The sequence below is a fragment of the Amblyomma americanum genome, chromosome 1, assembly GCF_052857255.1.
Source record: "Amblyomma americanum isolate KBUSLIRL-KWMA chromosome 1, ASM5285725v1, whole genome shotgun sequence".
Lineage (NCBI taxonomy): Eukaryota > Metazoa > Arthropoda > Arachnida > Ixodida > Ixodidae > Amblyomma > Amblyomma americanum.
The window spans coordinates 376,779,706-376,792,597 of NC_135497.1; the positions used below are offsets into that span (position 1 = coordinate 376,779,706).

The 12,892-nt window shown below is 51.3% G+C and overlaps 1 non-coding gene across 1 annotated transcript; it reads right to left on the minus strand.

The window, feature by feature from the left end:
- Positions 1-303: 303 nt before the first annotated feature.
- On the minus strand, positions 304-375 carry TRNAA-UGC (transfer RNA alanine (anticodon UGC)). The gene has a single exon. It is a non-coding gene; the product is annotated as a tRNA-Ala (tRNA).
- Between the last annotated feature and the right edge of the window lie 12,517 nt (positions 376-12,892).

The following is a 12,892-nucleotide window of genomic DNA, read 5'->3' on the forward strand; positions in this document are numbered from 1 at the left end:
GGGTGATGACGATAGCGGGCGGCCGTGTTTTAGGGTTAGAGTGGGTTTAACATGGATCCTTCCTCCATGGCGTCGGCGAGAGCAGGAAATTGGGAGCGAGAAAGAACAGTAAAATAATAAAACGAGGATGGGTGTGAGGATATTAGGGGAAGGCGAGCGAGGAAAATGCAAGACTCAGGGTACTTTTCCTCCTTTGGCCGCAGCCACCCCGGACACTAAACTTAAACGGGTTGAGCGGAGTGTGTATCCATTCTGTTTATTCGTGGCTCATGGTATGACGAGAAAAAAAAAGCGGCGGTCTCGTGGAGGTGCCGGGGATCGATCCCGGGGCCTTTCACATGCAAAGCGAACGCTCTACCACTGAGCTACACCCCCGCACTTCTTCCACCGGCGATTAAGTGTACAACTTCGCAGGTACCGCAGTAGGCCGTTCGTTTGCAAGCATTTCGTCTACTGTGCAACACCAGATCGGAAGCTGGAAAGTCGGACAGGAGCCCCGGCCCGCCTCTCTCTCTCTCTCTCTATCTCTCTACCTGCCTCGCACGAGCACACATACGTGATTATAATGCCCACGAAACTTAGAGAATAAAGTAGCAGCTGTTAGCCCAATGTGGACTGACGCTGTCAAGTTAAAGCCCTTCGAGGGTTAAACACACAAGCACACACGCAGTTTATGATAGATATGCACGCACTAGAAGAAACAAAACGATTATTAATTAGTTACAGCTGAAGTGTACACGAAAAGTAAAGACTACCGTAGAAAATCAACGGGGAACGCTTTGACGATTGCAAAAACGTGAACAGAAACAAAAGTACGCGTGTGCCCTCAGTATACGCTACTGACAGCCCGACACGGGCTGACGCTGTCAAACGAATCATCTCTATTAAAGGGGTTGTGAAAAGAAAATGAAGCCGCCCGGTTGTAATTTTCTTTGATTCAATAAATATTAGACATGCCGATTCCGAAATATTTCAGCGCAATATTGAGTCTGAATTTAATAAAGCCCGTTGGAAATCGTTGCCTTTTTGCGGTCGTAAAACGACCATGCAACGCCGTCGGGTGACATAAACACTACCCAACTACGTCATCTTAACACGCTTAGAAACTTAGATATATCTTTCAGTTTCGTAATAGATCCATATGAAAGTTAGAAAGCAAAAAAAAGTGTGGCATATATTTGCACACGGAATTTCACTCGGCAAAGAACAGCACGTTATCCTAGATCGATCATTGACCTGGGATCAGTTTCGGTTTTGGTTACGCTCTCCGGCCTCCCTGGGGTCTTTCGTTTACATGAACTCGGTAGCGGGGGGTTCATCCAGGGCATAGAGTTGAGCAAGGCCGGCCAAACTTACGACTCTCCGTTTACATGCGCTCGATACGAGTGGGTCAACTCTCTGGCGCGCCCTGCGAGGTGCGACTACACGCGTTGTCAACCGGCGCCCGCTTCGGTCCTCACCTGCAAAAAAAATGTTTTCGAAAACCTAAGCGTGAATGATTATGTGTATTTTCGGAGGGGTCTGCTTGTCAATGCACCCTGTGGGCGGAGTGGAAGGGTCGAGTCCAGTCAAACACGACTCGCGGCGTTTGCACGAACCAAATAACCAGTTTGTGACCAGACCGCTCAATCCGACCCAGACCTTCGGCTGCTCGCTACAGTAGCTCGCTGCTCTTTGTGTCGTGGCAGCTCTAGGCTGTGGTTTTCAGTGTGTTATCAGCGTTTCAGTGCACGCCATGCCAACTGTGTGCCTCGGTTTCCTGGAATGTCATAATTGCAGGACTCACTGGAATGAAGTATAGTCTGTAATGAAGCTTCTTGTATTTGAAGCTCTTCCGATATATCGTATACTAACGCATGAATGCTTTTGTTCAAAATTCAGGTCTTTATACTCGGCAGGAGTTGTTGCCAATCGATGAAAATTACCATGTCAAAGGTTTTGGAAGTGCACAGACGTGTACACAGTTTGCACCGCCGTCGCAGTGACCGCCATGCTTGGGATCAGAAGCGCGGCGAAAACCTGGGCGCTTTTCTTATCCACTTATCGCCCCCTGCTTTGGCCTACACTGAGGAAGCGAAGATGTGCGCTCAAAGATGGCGCCCATGACGTCACATGCAAGCCATCTATTGTCAACCGGAAATTGTCACGTTAAGTTCTGCGCTCAATGGCGGCGTTGCAAGCGAGAGCTTTAATGTGCCATGCTTCTTCAAATACGCCATAAAAAGTGGATTCGGCACTCTCACACTGATTAGAGGCATCATAGTATATCTGAATAATATTCCGGATTGTCAAGCAGATGGAAACACACTAAACTGTTTTGACTCATGTACTGAGATGGCATCTTTAAAACATAGTCGATGTGCTGAGGACGGATCTTTGGGAAAATAATGTAACGAGAAAGTAAGGAGAAAATGCACGACTCACTGGCCAGTACTCATTACTTGGAAGATGTGCCTTGCATCGGTAAACAGCAAAAATACGTGCATCATTTCCATCATTCAATGCTTCATGGATTCATAACTGGTGAACAAAGAAAACTAGGCAGCTTTTTCTAGGCACTCATGACTAGCTCTCTAAGCAGTACAAAGGGGCTACCGTGGTTCGAGGTGCTGTCTCGAATGCTACAGCAGTTGGCTTTGTTCCCCCGCAATGGGTGCGTCTAAGGGGCCAGTGTCGTACATGACGCTAAGGTGGTGACGTGCCAGGCACCATGGGTACGGGAACGTTTCGTGTAGAAGTACATTGGTTCTGAAAAGTCACTGACTTTGCTTTATGTGGTGAATTAATTGCTGTAATTGTATTATACGTAAAAAGTCAAGACTGCTCAAGGCTAGTTCGCAGCACTCGAATAAATTTTATCACGTGATCTGCTGACTGAACTTTAATAAATATTAGAGACTTTTAGCAGAGCGGGCCAGCGGCCAGCGGAGTGGAGCGGACGAGAGAGGGCGCCAGTGCGCATGCGCAGAACGCTCAGGCGGCCAGCGGGTTTGGGGCGCTACCCGCTCGCCCGGCCTTCCCAGCGGAAAGTGCCCAGCGAGTGAGCGTCATCGAGGACTAACATGGCGGCCTCCAGTGCGAACGTTGGCGCGTCGGCTTCATCGAGCACGGACGCGGCGCAAGCACGCCTGCAAGCAAAGAAGCAGCGGAAACGTTTTAGCACGCAAGAAGATATTTGCCTTCTGCGGGATGTGGCCGCGAAAAGGCCATTCGGGGACGAGCTCAAGTGGACGAGTTGCGGCGTGAGGCTTCGGCTTGACTTGACCATCACAGTGCCAAAGGAGGGAAGGGGGAGGGGAGCGCTGCGCGGTAACTGCCTCCTTGTTCAGGGGCCCACCGAAACTGAGCCGCGCAGGGAATGGAAGAAAAGAGAGACAGAGGAGAAGATGGAGAGAGCGGGGAAAGAGAGAGAGGAGCGGAAGGGGGTCTGCTTTGGAGAGAGGGGCAGGGAAGGAGGCAAGGGAGAAGGCAGTCGGGCACACATCGATCTGTACCTGCGATGCGGGAGCCCGTTTGGGCGCGCATCCACCATGCGAGTCTCCCCACGGCCGGTCTCGAGTAGGCGCGCGCGCTCTTTCATACGGCCTTCGCATTCGCCGCGGAAGCAATGCGAGGTTTTCTCCGAGAGTTACACCGCCCGCCGCCGCTGGAGGCGCGACGGCCCTACCGCTGGCTCCACGCCTGCAGCTGCGGCGGCGAATGGCTTTTGCCTGGTTTCGCGCTGTAGCCCGTTGGTTCATAATGAGCGCAGCACCGAAATCAAAGAAAGCAAAATGCTGATGCTTAAACTGCGTATCTTCAACACAAATTACTTGTGCACAGGTTCTTCGTCACAAACTTTGCTCGATGAAAACATTTAAAATAAGGAATCACTCTCACATTTCTCAGAACTATGTAGAGCATTTGTGGTTTTATATACAGAAGGAAATACTCTGATCACTTCCTCGCGTATGTCTCATGGTCTGTGATTAAATGACAAGTTAATGCTAAGAGGAAAAGAATGAAATCTTGGAGAACGAAAGTGTCGCACTCGTCCCATAAAAAATGTACTATATCGAGGAAAATATTCTCTACGACGCGTGAGCCGTAAATCCGAGAGCGCCGTAGCTGGTGGCCTGAGACGATACTTGTAAAGTTGAAAGTCAGACTCATGTACACCAACGTTGAACTGCCAAATAAACTGATTGCTGGGAGATGTATATAGTACTCGATTTCGCCGATATCGCTTTTCGCACGTCCTGAATGTACTTATTTTCACCCTCATATAGATCACAACTTCCTTGAATTAGAGGCCTGTATCGATAGCTAAAAAGAATGCTAATGACTAATGTACGCGCAACTGTCAAGAAGAACTGTAATGCATTGTTCCGTGCTCGAAGACAATCGCACGCGGCATTTCTGCTTTTATTGTAAAACGAGAGGCCACCAGATTTCTCTGGAATGAATGTAGCCGCGAACAAGTCTCTCTTCATGTTCAAAATTGTTGTAAGCGTCTTAGGCGTCTAATGTTTCAAGTGCCTTGTCACCTTTAAATTTTGTTTTGTCGCTGCGCCGCCTGTTTGAGGACACGAGTTCGCCCAATAAACAATTTTCGACTTGGACGCAAGCTTCCTTGTCGTCATTCTGGCCTGACTAACGCTAACAGAACGTAACAGAAGCAACCAGTACAAGCTGCGTATGCTGCCACAGATATTGACGCGTACTGAGTATTGCAATTTCAGAGAGTATGTATGTCCAGTGATTGACTTCGGCTACCATAAAGAGCGCCATTTTTTGTTGTCCACGTATATTGAACCTGCGGCGTGTCCTGAAGCTGCCTAAAAAAAAATTGGTTTAAATATCTTTACGAAAGTTCTCAGATTATGCAGTTGAATGCCCAGTGCCCTTTATTCTCTTAAATTCGGTGACTTTTATTAAGATGTAAGCATCGCAAATGTTAATTTTTATTTCCTTGCATTGTAATCTAAGCCAGCTGGTATAACGCGCATTGCTGTGAGTTTTAGTGGAGCTCAGTTAGGTTGCTTAAAACTTCTTTTTGGGTTGCTACTTTGTTTCCTGAGTGACGTGATGAAAGTTCGTGCCCTCAGGAGTTTTATCGAAAGCGATGACGAGGCTACAGAAATGCAGGAGAATATGCAAAGCTTTTATAGTCGTCGCCTCTCAGATAAGTCTATTCGCTCGTAAAGGCCGATTTTATTGACAGAACGCAGTTCCGAACTAATTTTGCTTTGCTGGCAGTTAGTTCATGTTTGCAGTTACTGTCAACTACTGACTGAATTTTGTCGCCAAACTTCAAAATTCAGTTCCAGGAGAAGATCTTGGACGGCGCGTGCGTGCAACGTGCTCTGCTCCTGCGGCCCAGGGTTGGGTTCCGTCTATACCCGTTCGTTTCGTGAATGACATGATGTTTTCCTGGGGAGCACCATGAATTCTTGCAAACGCCGCTGTTGTGCAAAATTAAAGCAGCTCCGCTTGATGTTTCAGGAGCTATATTTACGCTGTAGAATCATTTACTCTTTGAAGCTTGCCATCCAAGTATTACATGCCGCATATCATTCTACACGCTCATAAAGAACCTGCAGGAAGACGAACTATGTAAGCCGATAGCCTTGCTTTTTAGCCAAATATAAGGGTAGAGCGCGTTAAAGTCCGTGCTCGAAGCAGTACGTTCAACCAACACAGTCGGGATAAAGGAGAGAGCGCGCAATCGTTAATCCGTTGTTTCAGATTTCTCCCATGGCAAAGGGGCTGACTACGCGGTCTTTGCGTAAAGAGGTAAAATATAAAGGCTTGACGGTTACCACTGACACAGGCCGAACTGGGAGCGAGCGCGCGTTATTCTCCTTCCGCGTGAACGGCCGTCGCAGCGGCGGAGCGGTGGGGCAGTGGCGGCCCCACCAAGGAGCGGCGGGAGGCGGAAACAGACCCCATTGCGAAGGATGTAAGAAGAGAAGCGCGCGCTCCCCTCGAGACCGGCTGTGGTCTCCCTCGGCCGGGTTATCCACCTTTTTCACGACGCGACTGCGCATGCGCCCATCTCCTGGCGGCGGTGTCGCGAAACATATTGGAAGGGTCGCGCGCCACTCGAGAACGGCCGTGGAAGTGTAAACAAACCGGCTTCCTACGCGGGGTGCGTTGCTGCAGCCGTCGGGCGTTCAGTGCGACGCATTTGGCAATGCCTACGACATGTGTTGCATACGGCTGCATTGCCCAATATGTAAAGGGAAGCAAACTCGGATTTTTTTCGCTTTCTGAACGCTTCCCGGAACCGCCTTCAACGCGAAGCGTGGATAAAAGCCGTTCGCCGGCTCGACGATCGTGGCCTCCATTGGGCACCGTCAAGCACGTCAAGACTGTGCTGGAATCACTTTGTGACAGCTGCGGACGAGGTACTGTGGTTAAATGCGTGTGCAGTCCATCACGAAATGTTTTATTGATGGGCAGGAAGGCCTCGAATGTCACCGCGGCACCCAGACTTCATTCCGATGCTTTTTGCTTTCTCAAGCAAGAAGGCCAAATGGGCAAGTGCTGTGAGCTGCTTTCAACGCGCGGTGGAGCGGACAACGAAAAAGAACTTACGAGAGCATTCACGCATGGTGCTACAATTTTGTCGTAATCTCCTAAGGAAATTTCCTTGTTTATGCCACTACATCTTGGCCAATACCCCCATGTGGGTATGTGCCATGTATTAAGAGGCAGAAGAAGCAGAAGGTGCGTTATGCGTGTGTTCGCATCATATCCATGATGAAAAGTTCTGCGTGGTTTCGTCGGAATGGCTCGTTGTGCGCTTCTCGCGCACGTCTTTATGGACGCGCATGCTTGTTTAACCTGTGCAGCGGTGTGCTGCGGGAAAATAAAGTAAAATGCTTGCAGAGCTGCCATGTTGCTAGTGCGTTTGTGCTTTTATCGCTCGTGTAGTTATTCGGAAGCGCTTGAGCACAATGATTGCTTGTGAAAACTTGGTTTGGTTTAGTGGGGTTTTATCTTGCCAAAGCGATTCAGGCTATGAGGGACGCCGTAGGGGAGGGCTCCGGAAATTTCTACCACCTGGGGTTCTTTAACGTGCACTGACATCGCACAGTAAACGGGCCCCTAGAATTTTGCCTCCATCGAAATTCTGCCGCCGCGGCCGGGATCGAACCCGCGTCTTTCGAGCCAGCAGCCGAGCGCCATAACCACTCAGCCACCGCGGCGGGATTGTGAAAACTGTTGTCCCCAGTCGTTTTCTGTGCTATGGCGTGCACGATGTAGTATCCACCTTTCATGGATGGTAGTCATATACAGCGGAAAACGCCATTCTCACTGGTCGGGGGTATTTCATTGAACGTTATGTTCCGAATGTAGCCTTCATCTTTGAAGCGGCGGCCCTTGTTCAGCTGGCGATCGCATCGCATGCCGCATGATCGGAGATACTGAAGAATTGGCTCTTCGGTGGGCTCAGCAGCCTGCCTCAGACTTCGCACACAGCCACCAGGTGCTGCCCAGGACACGCAATCGTTGACAGATTCCTACAAAACGTGCTCCGCAGCGGCACTCACTCCGGCCGGGTTGGGCGCACAGTACCCTTCCAATGAGCTTCCAGCGCTGTACGCGAAGTGGCAGCACAGGAACATGAAAAAAGCCCGTCCAGAATCACGTGACGCCCGCTCGGCTCCATTGGTCCTTTGTCGCTGCCCTATCCTGGCGTCGGCGGGCGTCGACGATTTTATCTGTTCCGCCAGATCCCGACGATTTGGCAAAAACGTCCTCTTCAGAGGCAAAAAAGCGCTCCGCTGCCGTCGACGCGGACGAATCGCCCGGAGAAACGCTCCATGCCGGCCACGCTTAACAGTGCTTGCGCTTAACCGCTAACCAACGTATTCAGGGGCGGCACCTATGGGAGCCATGGAACCCCCCCACACACACTCACTGAATGAAAAAAAAAAGAAAACCTGTGGCGAGGCTCGGAATCGAACCAGTGCCTTTGGCGTTATGGGTGGAGACTACCACTCCGCCACTACGGCCTTTTTGTCTTTATTGTATAGAAATAGTGCTGAAAAGAAAAGTCTAAGCACGCTCATGCCACAAAACACTAGGCCACATTACCCCTGCATGATCCCTCCTTCCAAAACATCAAAAGACCGGGATGCACACACATCCATCCAGATAGGGGAGCCAGCTAGGCGGCTCTTGCAGGGCAGCATATACTCCGCCACTACGGCTCAAGCTTTGAGCATGAATAAAAGCGCATCTGGTGAATGCACTCTTCCGATGCAGAAGTCTCCGCGATTTCGCTACGGATATCCTGGCCTAAGAGCTAGGTCATCAGCAATTTTTTCTTAACTGCCTTGTATCTTGTCTCCCGTCCCTAATAAACGATTTACGTTAAGTAGTTCGAAGTTGACTGGAACAGCCGGGAACGTTTCGCCGGGCGAGCGTACGAAGACACAAGTGCTCTTTATACTACGAACTGCCTTGTACGATCACCGACCATCGTGCCTTCATAGTTTTTCATCGACCGTGGCGATCATGTGACCAGCCTGAACAGTCTCCGTCAAAGGTTAACTAGCACTTGAAGAGGCACTTGGAGTTGCTCTACTGTTCGGCGCTTGTAAATCGAGGCGCATCAAAAACAAAACCACGGGGCACGCAAAGCTCATAGACGCGAAGCGCCATAAAAAACCGAAACTCTCCTGGCCGCCTGTGGCGCCACCAAGCATCGGTTTTCTTTGCTTCCAACATTCAGATTGTCCTTGGTCCGTCTTTCTTGTGTGATAAAAGTGAGCTATCGGTTTCAAAAAAAACTTAATTCAATATTGAACCGCGCAACCTTCTTTTGTCAGCCTCAGAGATTCGTGACTCCATGGAGTAAGGAAAATTCCTCCAAGGTGGCGTCTCTTGTCCTATGACGTCATCACGCTTGTACTTGCGAGATTGGCCTAGTGGTGGCGATACCTGTATTTTGGTTGTTGCTGTTTTCTACCTTACAAGAGCTTTTTTTTCAGTCAGAGTGGGGTTTTTGTGATCAGGAGCTGGTATTCTAACGATACAAGCCAACTTCAATTTCTCCTCAGTGTCCCTTTAAGGACGCGTGGGTTGAGCTGCACGGGGACTTCTTCGTGGCCACACGTGCTAGAGGTCGCAGCGCACCCGAATTGATCGGGTGTATTTACGTAGTGCCCTCGTCCTGCAGTTAAGGTCTTGCGAGGTTGTCTTCTTTCCGGCCGGTGCCGGGACGCTCAGTGATCACATTCTTGTCGTGGTTTGCCTGAGGAGCGCTCCGGGTCGTGTTGGTGGCGCTGCTATTTGGCGAATGGACGTCTCCCTCGTAGAGGACGAATTGAGCGTTCGCGGCATCCGCGAATATTTGTCGGAGTCCATTGCTCGGATCGTCGAGTTCACTCCCTCGACGTGGTTTGACCTCAAGACTCGTGTGCGCGATTGCTTAGTCGAAACATGTCGAGCAAAGCGCGCACGGAGGACCGCGGCTCTCAGTGACTTGCTGTGTCGAATGCGTATAATGAAGCGAGCACGTGAAGTGCCCTTCACGATGCACGAGTACTTGGACACGCTTCGCGTGCGGTACCACTGCGTACTGAAGAAGGGAACCCAGGCCTCCTGTACGGCAGCGAGCCTACACATGCCGGCGCAGGCTGCCGCAGATCTTAGGCATGCCAACAGCCTTCGCCTTAAGAGTGAGCGACCGGCCCGTATCGATAGCCTCACCATGCCAGACGGTGCGGTCTGTGATCAGGCCAATGATATTGAGCGCGTTTTCCGCGAGCACTTTGCGGAATGTTTTGTTTCGCAGGGTCAGTGTGAGTGGGATGGGTTTGAAGCAGCGGTAGACGCCTTTTGCGCCACCCTCCCCAACCTACCCGATGACGCGGAACAGGCACTTTGTGCTCCCGCGTCAAAGGAGGAAGTCTTCGCAGTCCTGGGTTTAGTATGGGCCGTGCATCCGCACCGGGACCAGACGGCCTGGTCGCCGGTTTCTACTACGTCTTTTTCGATGTGCTGGTCGACTTCCTTACGCGCCGAGTGAACGCTTTCTTTCAGGAAGGAGTTAAGCCGCCGTCCTTTGCCAAGGGCCGAATTGTGTTAGTCCCGAAGCAGGAAAAGACGTCGTCATGCCCTGCGGCGTGGCGGCCGATTACCCTGCTGAACACGGACTATAAACTAGTGGCGTCGCTCATGGCTAGTCGCTTGCGGCCCTTTTTGCCGAGCCTCGTTAGCCTCTACCAGTCCTGCGCTGTGCCAGGCCGCTCGGTCTTCGCGTCACTCACGCTCACGCGCGATATGTTCGCGTACGCACACGCGAAGGGGACTAACGGGGTTTTCGTCTCGGCAGACCAAGCGAAGGCGTTTGACAGGGTGGAATATCCTTACCTGTTTTATGTCCTGAGGTGCTTTGAGCGCTATTGTACTCCGACCTCACGGCCGACCTATTCTTAAATGGTGGTGTGACCACGTCCTTTCCGGTAACGCGTGGCGTGCACCATGGATTCCCTCTTTCTACGGCGCTGTTTGTCTTGATTTTCGACCCCCTGCTGCGCAGCGTTGCCTCCAACGAACGCATTCGCGGCTTTCCACTGACAGGACACCAAACGATCGTCGTATCGGCCTATGCCGACGACAGTTCAATCTTCGTCCGGCACACCCGGAGATTTGAGGGTTTTCCTGGCCACGTTTCAGGTTTACGCGGCGCTGTCTGGCGCCGAGCTCAGTGCCAGGAAGAGCCGGGCGCTACGTTTTGGGACCTTCTGCGATCCCCTTCCGGTGCCTATTCCTTTCATGGACGGGGTCCGGGTGCTGGGGGTCCTTTTCGAACAGGCCGGAGTTTTGTCACAGACGTGGGGAGTGGTTGTTGAGCGCACGAAAACTGCGCTAGCAACGGCAGCTCAGTTTGACCTCTCTACGGAGGCAAAGATAGCCGTGGTGAAGAGCCGCGCGCGCCTTTGCCCACTATGTTGCACGCGTGGCAGTGATGCCGCGCCGTACTGCGAGTCGGCTAGCGTTCCTCGTGGGCGTTTTTCTATGGGATGGTGGTACGGCGCGGGTAGCTCGGCGCCTTTGCCAGCGGCCCCCTTCGCGGGGAGGACTCGGGCTGCCCTGTGTATAGCTACAGTAGCGCGGGCTGTCGAAGCCAAATTTGCAACCGCGCTGGTAGGAAATTTGTCGTATCTGGGGCGTTCGTTCATGCTTTATTGGATGAGCACGGCACGTCGTGCTTTCACCCCGGATCGACATACAGGCACGCAAGAAGAGAGGCCTTTGGTTTTCAGCAGAGCAGCAGCGGGGTTTAAGCTGTCTGTAGCCTGTGATCTACCGGAGGTTTATCTGAGCGAGGTGCCTGCATCGAGATGGTCGCTTGCGCTCGCCTTGGTCTCGATGACCAGCGGCGCACCGCGGTACGGAAGTGGCGTACGTCGTGTACAAGACGCCTCCCTCCTGAGGTCCGCGCTTTGAGTGGAGGTGGAGTTGGGGCGTCGTCCCCACGGGAGAACTACTCGCATCGTGGGGCGTTGTGCCCAATGTCCAGTGCGCGCAACGTGGAACACAAGAAACGGCGAGCCATATTTTCTTCATGTGCCCCATCGCGCGGGCAATGTGGTGATTGGTTTACCGCATGTTTTCTGTTCGTGCAGGCCAGGTGTCCGCCAACCACGCAGCCAGTTTGGCAAACTTGTTTTTGTCTGCGCCGTGTTTGCATTGCGGCGTCGGCGCCGTCTGACCGTAGCCTCGCGGCAGCCGGCGAGGGCAATGTACCCAGCGTTGCGGACTCTACGTCTCCTCATCAGGCAATACCTGTCTGACCGGCTTGCAGCGGATGGGGAGGCGCTGTTCCTGCGGCGCTGGCACACCCGTATCTTTGTCGTTCGGGAGGGCCGACTAGCTATGCCGATGCTAGGGTAGTAGCTAGACCGCCCCCTCCTCTTTTCTGAATGTTGTTTAATTAGATCGTGGTTTGTTTATAGCTGTCCTTTAGGGTTGGCGCTGGTAGTGTTTCACCCCTCCTCCCCTCCCCCGGGGGGAGGTTTGATTCTTTTGTACAGTGCCGCTCCATATTAACAGAACTTATTAATGTGAAATAGTATTGTTTACCTTTTTTGACCACCCGATGTTTAGTTCATTAGCCTGTTACACTCGTTGTGGTCATGTACAGACGGGGTTGGATTGTGTAGATTTCGTTTTAGAGTGTCAAAAACTTCCCTTTACACATCTACGCTATTAACGTCATGTCTACTTGTGAAGGTCAATGTATCCGGTAGCCTTGGCTTGCGTACTTCTGTAAATAAATTTTTTTTCCAATCACGATATCTATGCTGAACGCTGCGCCCTGTGTGCGGCGACACCAAAGAAAGAAAGAAAAGAATAATAAGTGCGGTTTAATGAATTCGACGTTCGGTGAGTTCCGCGCTCTTGCGTCCAGCTTGGCAGGTGGCACTTATACTTGGCAACCATTCAACGCTGCGCCCTGTTGCTGCGGTCTTCAAACGTAAGTGTTATGGTAACTGAAACATATATGCAATAGTTCATTGAACAACATATATGCATTGGTCTAAAGAGAAGAAATAAAAGAAAATGGATCCTTAAGCTTCGTTTTTAAGAGTGGGATGCGACAGCGTTGCCAAAGGGTCCACGGAGTGCCATCGCCCGTTCGGTGCGATGCCTTGCCCGTTGCGCAATTTAAGGAAAGGAAAATTACGCCCGTGTCGTATCTCGGTGGACACCCGAACCGCGCCGTAAGGGAAGGAATATTTCCGACGCTCGGTGCCAACTACTTCAATTACGACGCCGACGGCTTTCGACCGAACAAACTGTATACGTTGTCGCGTAAAAAGCAGAAAGAAACACAAAATTGCAGAAAAAGAAGAAAAATGCAGAGCGAAAGAGGACACGACAAGGAAGG